Genomic DNA, 8,201 nt, shown 5'->3' with positions numbered 1-8,201 from the left:
AGTTGGAATTGAGGGAAAAAAGGGCCAAAACATTGCAGCGAGGGTGCCAAATTCAAAAAAGATGCATATATCTCTGATCCGACAACTTTCCACTACGCTTAAAAAATGCACATGTAAATAAATAACCGCATTCCTCAGAAGCCTGAATACCTGCTGTTACTGGCAAGCCGCTACTGAATGCCTTAACCAATTCTTGCATTCAGCTACGGCGGTAAAGGATGCTACAGCAGCTCTGACAATTGAAGCCAAACTGGAAGGAATGTACGTAGAATGGCCGTTATTTCACAGCATGGGCTGACAAAGAACATTCAGTGGGCAGCCTTGCAATGCAACGACATGCTGCCGCCAGTAAAGAGCACGAAGAAACAACAACAGTATGTTGTGTACTTTGTGTTGGTAGCACTCCGGAAAACAACCTATTTTGTTAAAGAAAACACACCGTTTTCCATTTCAGGCACATTAACTTGCACATTCACTGATCCGAAAGCAACCACTGTTGTCATGAAAATCTGGTTGCGGGAATACGTAAGTACTGATTCAAGTATGACAGATGTTACAAATGAGTAATGTTTACCTGTTTCTATGGAGAAGGAAGTACAAGTCTGCTGAAGTGCTTCAGATAACAGAACTACAACAAGAGGGTTTGCAGATGATGTTTTCATAAAAATAATCAAATAAGATGACCCAGGTGACAGGTCTGCTTTTTCATGGGGTGAGATGTCAGCTAATTCTGAAGTTCCGAGGATGGTAATATGGTAAAAGAACCAGGTGACGTGGTGGCAGAAAAAGTAGCAATTAAAACATTTGCAGCAGTGGCAGCAAGTAAAACAGGAAAGCGGCAACAAACTGAGAAGGTGTTTGGTTTTGTGGCAGCAGATGATGCTGTAGCTAAAACATATGCAGCAGTGACAGCAGGCAAAAAATGAGAGCAATAACAAAGTTTAAGTACAACTGTTCAAAAGGAAGAGAAGACCAACTGTGAGAATAAGAATAAAAATGACAGTGTAACAGATATTGTGTATGGGATATTTTGGTAACTGTTCTAGGTTTTAAAGCTCAAGAAATTTGGTCTTTTATGCATATTGGGATGGATACTTTTTTGCAACTTAACATTTGTAAATGATGGACTGATGATGAAATTTCTTGAACCAAGTAATAAACAGGACATTTATCCTTTGAACAATTATTTGTTTTCTGGTAGTAAATTAAAATGTTAAAAATATAACTTTGTAGTATAGAACTGATAAACTGGAAGAAGACAATGTTAATGCATGCAGGGTCTTATGAAACTGTTGATAATATTGTGAAAGTTATAGATGAGAGAAACTTATGGGATGGAGGGTGGAGTTCAGCTGCTGTTTTTAAATGTGAAAACATCATGATGAAACATTTGTCAAGTGTTATTTGTGTGGCTAGTCATAGAGGGACATGAATACATGCTGACCAGCCTAAATCATGTTTTTTTTGTGAGAACTGTTCTCATTTAATTAATGACTGGGACAAGGTGCAATGTAACCAGTGTGAGGAGAGAGGACATACAGCAAGAAGATGTTTGCCTGAATGCAGGCTGTGTAAAAAGGGGTCAGTTTTTGGTGGATTATTAAGAGCAAACAGTAAATAAAGAAAAATAGGGGGAGAGGGAAGAAAAAATTACAAAAAAGGACAAGAGGCTGGGGATAGAGTGAACTAGGTGAAAAACAGTAGAAGAAGAAAAATATGGAGGGGAAATGTGGGAAGAGAGAGTTAGAGCATACAGGGAGAAAGATCAGGAGAAGGGATCGATGCATATAATTTTTTGAAGTTCTAGCCAGTAGTGGTGCAGCGGTTAGCATTGCCGCCTCACAGCAAGATTTTTATTTTATTTGGTTATTTTACATTTGTTGACCAGGCTAGTTTAACTGGATACATGTCCATTTTTAGTAGAGGCCCGGGGAGAAAAGCTCCACTTTTAAACTAGATAAAATCAAGACAATACAAAAAAGATACATGCAATATTTAAAGTAAATAAGAATTTCTTCATCAACGTAAGTTATACAGAACTAAAAATATACAGATTTTGATTACTGGGTTTAATAAGGTAAAATACAGTATTATGACCAAGGGAAATAGATAGATCATTCAATATTAGTAAAATGGGTATGAATGTGCCTTTGAAATGATATAAAAAGGTTATGAAAGGTGTATAACACAGGGAAGTAGGAGAAATTATGGAGGACAAGGAAGTAGGAGAAATTATGGAGGATAAGTACATGAGGAAGTAATTATAGTCATAGTGTAAGAAATAGATTGGTTTATGTACGGGGTGGGAAGATAAGAGTTCACTGAGGAAGGAATATGTAGTAAGGAGCATGCTCAGTGATAGCATGATGGGAATAAGATACTAGGACAGGGAAGAGTGATGAAATTGCTAAATAATTCAAAGTGGGATAAGGAGGAGATATATAGAAAAGGTTATGGTGGGGGGGGGGGGTTAGTCAGGGTTAGTACAAGGACAAAGCCATTGTGTTTTCAAGTGAATTTTTAGTTGATTTTTAAAGAGAGGTAATGATGAAAGAGATGTAAGTTTAGTGGGAAGTTTGTTCCAAATCTTCCCCACAGAATTAGAGAAAAGAGAATCACCTGCCTTGTTGTGGGATTTCTGGGTGGTAACCAGTAGTTTATTTGCTGAGCGAAGGTTAGAAAGGTTTGTGTAGGGGGAGATGAGGCTACTGAGAATAGGAGTATTACTAGGCTGGTATAGTATTTTATGAATAATGGAGAGTTGTTGAAATTTTAGCTGGTTATTTAGTTCAAGCCATCCTAGAAGTTTTAGGTTTAGACAGTGATGTATTCTAAATGAGGACCCAGTAGCAAACCTGGCAATATTGTTATAAGAAGTAGACAGTTTGTTTAGGTTGCTTTTGGAAAGATTAGTATAAACTGGGGAGGTATAGAAGAGAGTGGAGATCAGATGGGTCTGGGCAATAGTAGTTCTGGCTTCTGGCATAAGAAAAGGTTTTATCCTATATAAGGATATTAAGATGTTCTCTGGTTCAATCATTGGCTGGGGTTCCTTCTGTGTGGAATCTGCATGTCCTCCCTGTGGTTTTGTGGGTTTCCTCCGGGTGCTTTGGTTTCCTCCCACATCCCAAAGACATGCTGTAGGTGGATTGGACACTCTAAATTGGCCCTAGGTGTGAGTGTGTGTGTGTCTTCTGTGGAAGGTTGGGCACCAGGCTGGCAACTCGACACTGTAAAACTCTACTGCCAATCATGAGCGGACAGGTGATCCAGTGTGGTGACCCCTAACCAAGAAAAGCCAAAAGAAGAAGAAGCCAGTGAAAATCAGATTCTTAAAATCAAGGATTATTTGTACATAATCCCAGGTAAAAAAATCTTCAGTTGGGGAAAGAGTAAAAAATAAGAAAATGAAAATGTAAAAATATTTCCCCTAACCCTAAAAAAAAACAAAACAAAACAACAGCTTTAGAGAACGTTTGGTAAATCTGAATCATATTATTAATGCTGTAAGAATGATAGCGATACTAGAATGGTGTGCTAAATTTAATGTGGATGCTATTCTGTTAGATGATGTAAGATTTTTGTCAAGTTAAGAAAGACTGCAAACAGAAAAATTGTAGGGTGGAAATATAATATGGAACTTAGGAAACGAGCATTGTTCTGGAGTGGCTGTGTTCTGTAAAAACAGTGAAAATACTAGATGTAATGTTGGAAAGAATTGTAGTTTAACTCTTGTAGGTGTAAGGAGAGAGCATGTTTATAGAATTATAGCATTATATGCATATATAACTAGTAAGGAAAAAGAGAATCTGTTTCATCAAATATTACACCATGTGGTAGTTAACATGAAATTATAATTGCAGGGGATATTAATTGTAATTTAAGATGAAAATTTAAAAAGAAAGGGAATAATGTAAAAAAATACAGGAAGTGATAAAATGGGGTAAATTAGCTCTATGGGATAAAAATCAATGGACATCTAGAAGGGGGCACTTGGATTTGAAACTGATTATTTTGAATTATTGGAAGACTTGTGGGTAGCAGATTGTGATACAATCATTCAGGTTTTCTGACCATTTAGCTATATGAATGGGGGTGACAGAAAAAGGTAGTCTATTAAAATAGGAAAGGGAATAAAAAGAATAACTGATAGGATCATAGGATCAGAGGAAGTTACTAGGCTACTGGGCCTGAGGCCCTTACAAGCCTAGCAAGAATTTAGCCCATGTTCCAACAAATCAGCACCCTATGCCACTGTCCAGCAGGGACACAGGTGGAATCCCAGGGGTGTGTTTTCTGTACTCCATCCAGTTATCCAGGTTGCACTTAAAAAGGTTTAATGAGGTACTCTGCTTTACATGGAGAGGGATTCTATTCCACAAAAGGGGGAGTCTCTGGGACACAAATTTGTCTCACCAAGAAGTCCTACTGATGTCACAGACCAGGTTGAGGTAGTGTGTGTGGGTTATTCGAGTGGAGCATGACTTGCGGAGATGCAGCAGTCCCATCAGGGAGGGGTCTGAGATTGCTTTGTATGCCAGACAGAGGTCACCTCTGAGGAGTGTGTAGAAGACTGAGTAGAGGGACAGGGCTTTTAGCCTATCTGTGTAGGGTAGATGTTTGAGGCCCGGGATTCTCTGGGTGAGGAACCTCTGTGGTCTCCCCAGCTGCTGCATGTGCTTTGTGAGGTACATTCCGAAAGGGGCATTGTACTCAATAATGGGTCTTATAAGGGAAGAATACAGGGATGTTATGACTACCTTGTCCCTGGATGAAATACCCTTACTATTGAGATGGGCCATGTAGAAAGCTTTCTGTGCAACAGAGGCAGTATGGTGGTCAAAATCAGTTTACTATCAACCTGGGTGCCCAAGACCCCCATGAATGATTGCATGCTTAGTGCATTATTATCAATGTGATAATCTGTGGGGATGTCACTCTCTCCAAAAGGGATGATGATGCATTTTTTCCATTCAGTTTGAGGTCATGTTTCTGGCACTAGTCATTTGTTTGGGTGAGACCTTCTTGGAGGATGTCCACATCACTAGGAGAATTGATGACAGCATCCAGCTTGCACTCATCTGCAAACTTGGTCAGCCATAGCCCACTAGATTTAGCCTGCACCTTTGAGAAGTATATACCTAACAGCAGAGGCCCCAAGACCATTCCTTGGGGTACACCACTTGTTAAGGTCTACTACTTGAGGTGACTTCCCCTATTTTGACTAGGTGGGTCCTATCAGTGAGCCAGTTTGCTATGCATCTGGTAACATATGGCTTGATGCATAGTTGAGAGAATTTATCTATTATACCTAAATGGGGAATAATATCAAAGGCCTTGGCCAAGTCAAGATAAGTGGTATGCACCATCTTCCCCTCATCTATGGCCTTGGTGACTGTCTCAAAGAAGTCGACCAAATTTAACAGGCATGACCTCCCCTTGACAAAACCGAACTGTGTGGAGTCAAGTGTCTGAAGGCTGCCAATGTCCTTGTTAATAAGGTCCATGATAATCTGCTCCATGGCTTTGCAGATAAGGGTAGTTAGGCTGATGGGTCTATAATTTCCTGGATCGGTAGACACTCCACCTTTGTGCAAAGAGATGACAGTAGTTGCCCTCCATTCATGTGGGACAAAGCCAATACTCAGGCTTTGGTTGAATAGTGTGCCTAATGGTGCTGCAAGTTTCTGCCTAATTCATGTAGGATGCAGCCTGGGATGTTGTCGGTTCCCTTTGAGACTTGCATTTTTTGCTTTTGAGAGACATTAAACACCAGCTCTCTGGTGATGAGGGGAGGGGAGCAGGTCCTGGGGATGTCCTGGTCAATAGTTAGATATTTACAACATGTAGATATTTACAGGCATATTACAGATTTCTATATTTTACTATTTTTTTCTTATGACATTCTTTTGGTTATTCTTCCATAATTGACCTCCAGTCCTTCTACCAGATGGGTAGCTAACTGGCTCACTGATAGATCCCACTCAGTCAAAATAGGGGAAGCCACCTCTAGTAGTAGACTCGAAATGAGTGGTGTACTCCAATGATCTGTCTTGGAGCCTCCACTGTTTGGGATAAACTTTTCTGAGGTACAATCCAAAACCAGTGGCCTGAGGCTGACCAAGTTTGTAGATAACTGCAAGCTGAGTGCTGTCTTAAACTCTCCTAGTGATGTGAACATCCTCCAAGAGGGCCTTATACAAACAAAAGACTGGTGGCAGAAGCATGGCCTGAAACTGAATGCCAAGAAATGCATCATTATCCCCTTTGGGGAAAATAGAGTACCTACTAATTATCACATTAATAACAATGTACTAAGCATGCAATCAGTCATGAGGGACTTGGGCACACAGGTTGATAGCAACCTAACTTTTTACCACCATGTTGCCTCTGCTGTAGTGAAGGCTTTCTACATGGCCCACCTCATAAGTAAGATATTTTATCCAGGAACACAGACGTCATAACATCCCTGTACTCCTCCCTTATCAGACCCGTTATTGAGTACAATGCCCCATTCGGTATGTACCTTGCCAAGCACATGCAGCAGCTGGAAAGACCACAGAGATTCCTGACCAGGAAAATCCAGAGTCTCAAACACCTATCCTATACCGATAGGCTAAAATCCCTGTCCCTCTGCTCAATCTCATACAGACTGCTCAGAGGTGACCTGTGTTTGGCATACAAGGCCATCTCAGACCCAGCCTTAATGGAGTTGCTGCATATCTGTAAGTCAAATTCCACTCACGTAACCTGCACGCAAGGCCTAAACCTGGTCTGTGATATTAATAGAACTTGCCAGCATGATAGATTTCTGTCCCCAAACCTCCCCATCTATGGAATAGACTCCCTCTCCATGTCAAGCATAGTACCTCTCTAGCCCACTTTAAGAGGAACCTGGACTACTGGATGGGAAACAGAAAATGCACCCCTGGGATCCCACCTGTGTCCCTGCTAGATAGGGGAAATAAGTGTTGACTTTGTGGGAACATGGGTAAAATTCTTGATTAGGCATATAAGGACCTGGGGACCAATAGCCTAGTATCATCCTATGTACCTATGTCAATAATGCTTTTTTAAATAAAGGACCCTGACTCTTTTTGATAGGTGCAATGGGATCTTTTATATCCACCTGAGTTACCACCAACTCAAGCAGATATGGCCATGGTTTAATTTCTCATCCAAAGGATGGCACACATAGGAGCACAGCAGCACCTTATACTTCGCTGTAGTGTCAACAATTGATCTACTTGGTGTGGGAATAGAACCCACAGTCTTGCACACCAAAAGTAGGATGCTACCTGTTGATCCACTGACACTGAAATAAATTCCTGCTATTTATAGAAACCATATTTAAATTAAAAGCATGTCATTGTCTGGCAGTAATGTGGGTGTTTCTTGTCAATGATTGACTACTACATTCGTGCTGTGATTTTGAATAACATTTTCTCTTACCTGTGAAAAGTGGTTTGTTTTTCCAAGTATTTTTACAAGTTTTGGACACTCCATTACAATTTTCAGGTCATCAGAAATAGCATTCTTAGTACTATTGTTATTGACACTCTCCATGAGTGGAAAATCTGTAGAGTAATTCTTCAAAGTGCTTTCAAGTGAAGCACTGACATTACAATCTATATTTCTGTTCTTACGTAAAATAGGTCTCCATAACATCTCTGTGTGCCAATGGTATAAGTGAGAAAAGTATCAAGAATCAAAGTTTCAAGTCATCTGACTCTTAGGAAAGCAATGCAGGTTTGACATAGTGGTTAAGGTCTTCACCTCTTAGGCACAAAGTACAGGGTTTGATTCTTACCTTGGGTTATTGGCTAGGCTTAAAAATAGCCCTTCAGGGCAGTTAGCCTAGTATTTCCCTGCCTGTCTTCTGAAAAACATTCCCATGAATCTTTAACAAATGGAGTCAGCTGTTTATTTAAAAAGAAAAAAATATATATTCAGTCTTGCTACCTAAACAGTCACAATTGGTATGAAGCCAGGTTTAGTTTTATTTGTATGAAAGTTGAGGAACCCAAAAAAAATCCTAGCTTAAGAGTTTGAAATAACCAAACAGCTATAATTATCAATATCAATAGCCCCTAGCTTGGATCTCTGGTGCAGTGGGCTGGAGCCCTTACTGAAACCCAGGCATCCAGGATTTAAATATCTGCCCTGCTGCTGGAGCACCCAGAGAGGGAGGTGCAGAGTAA

This window comes from Protopterus annectens, chromosome 10.part0 (genome assembly GCF_019279795.1).
Source record: "Protopterus annectens isolate FY-2018-M chromosome 10.part0, PAN1.0, whole genome shotgun sequence".
Classification (NCBI taxonomy): domain Eukaryota; kingdom Metazoa; phylum Chordata; order Ceratodontiformes; family Protopteridae; genus Protopterus; species Protopterus annectens.
This window is presented reverse-complemented; position numbering follows the sequence as displayed.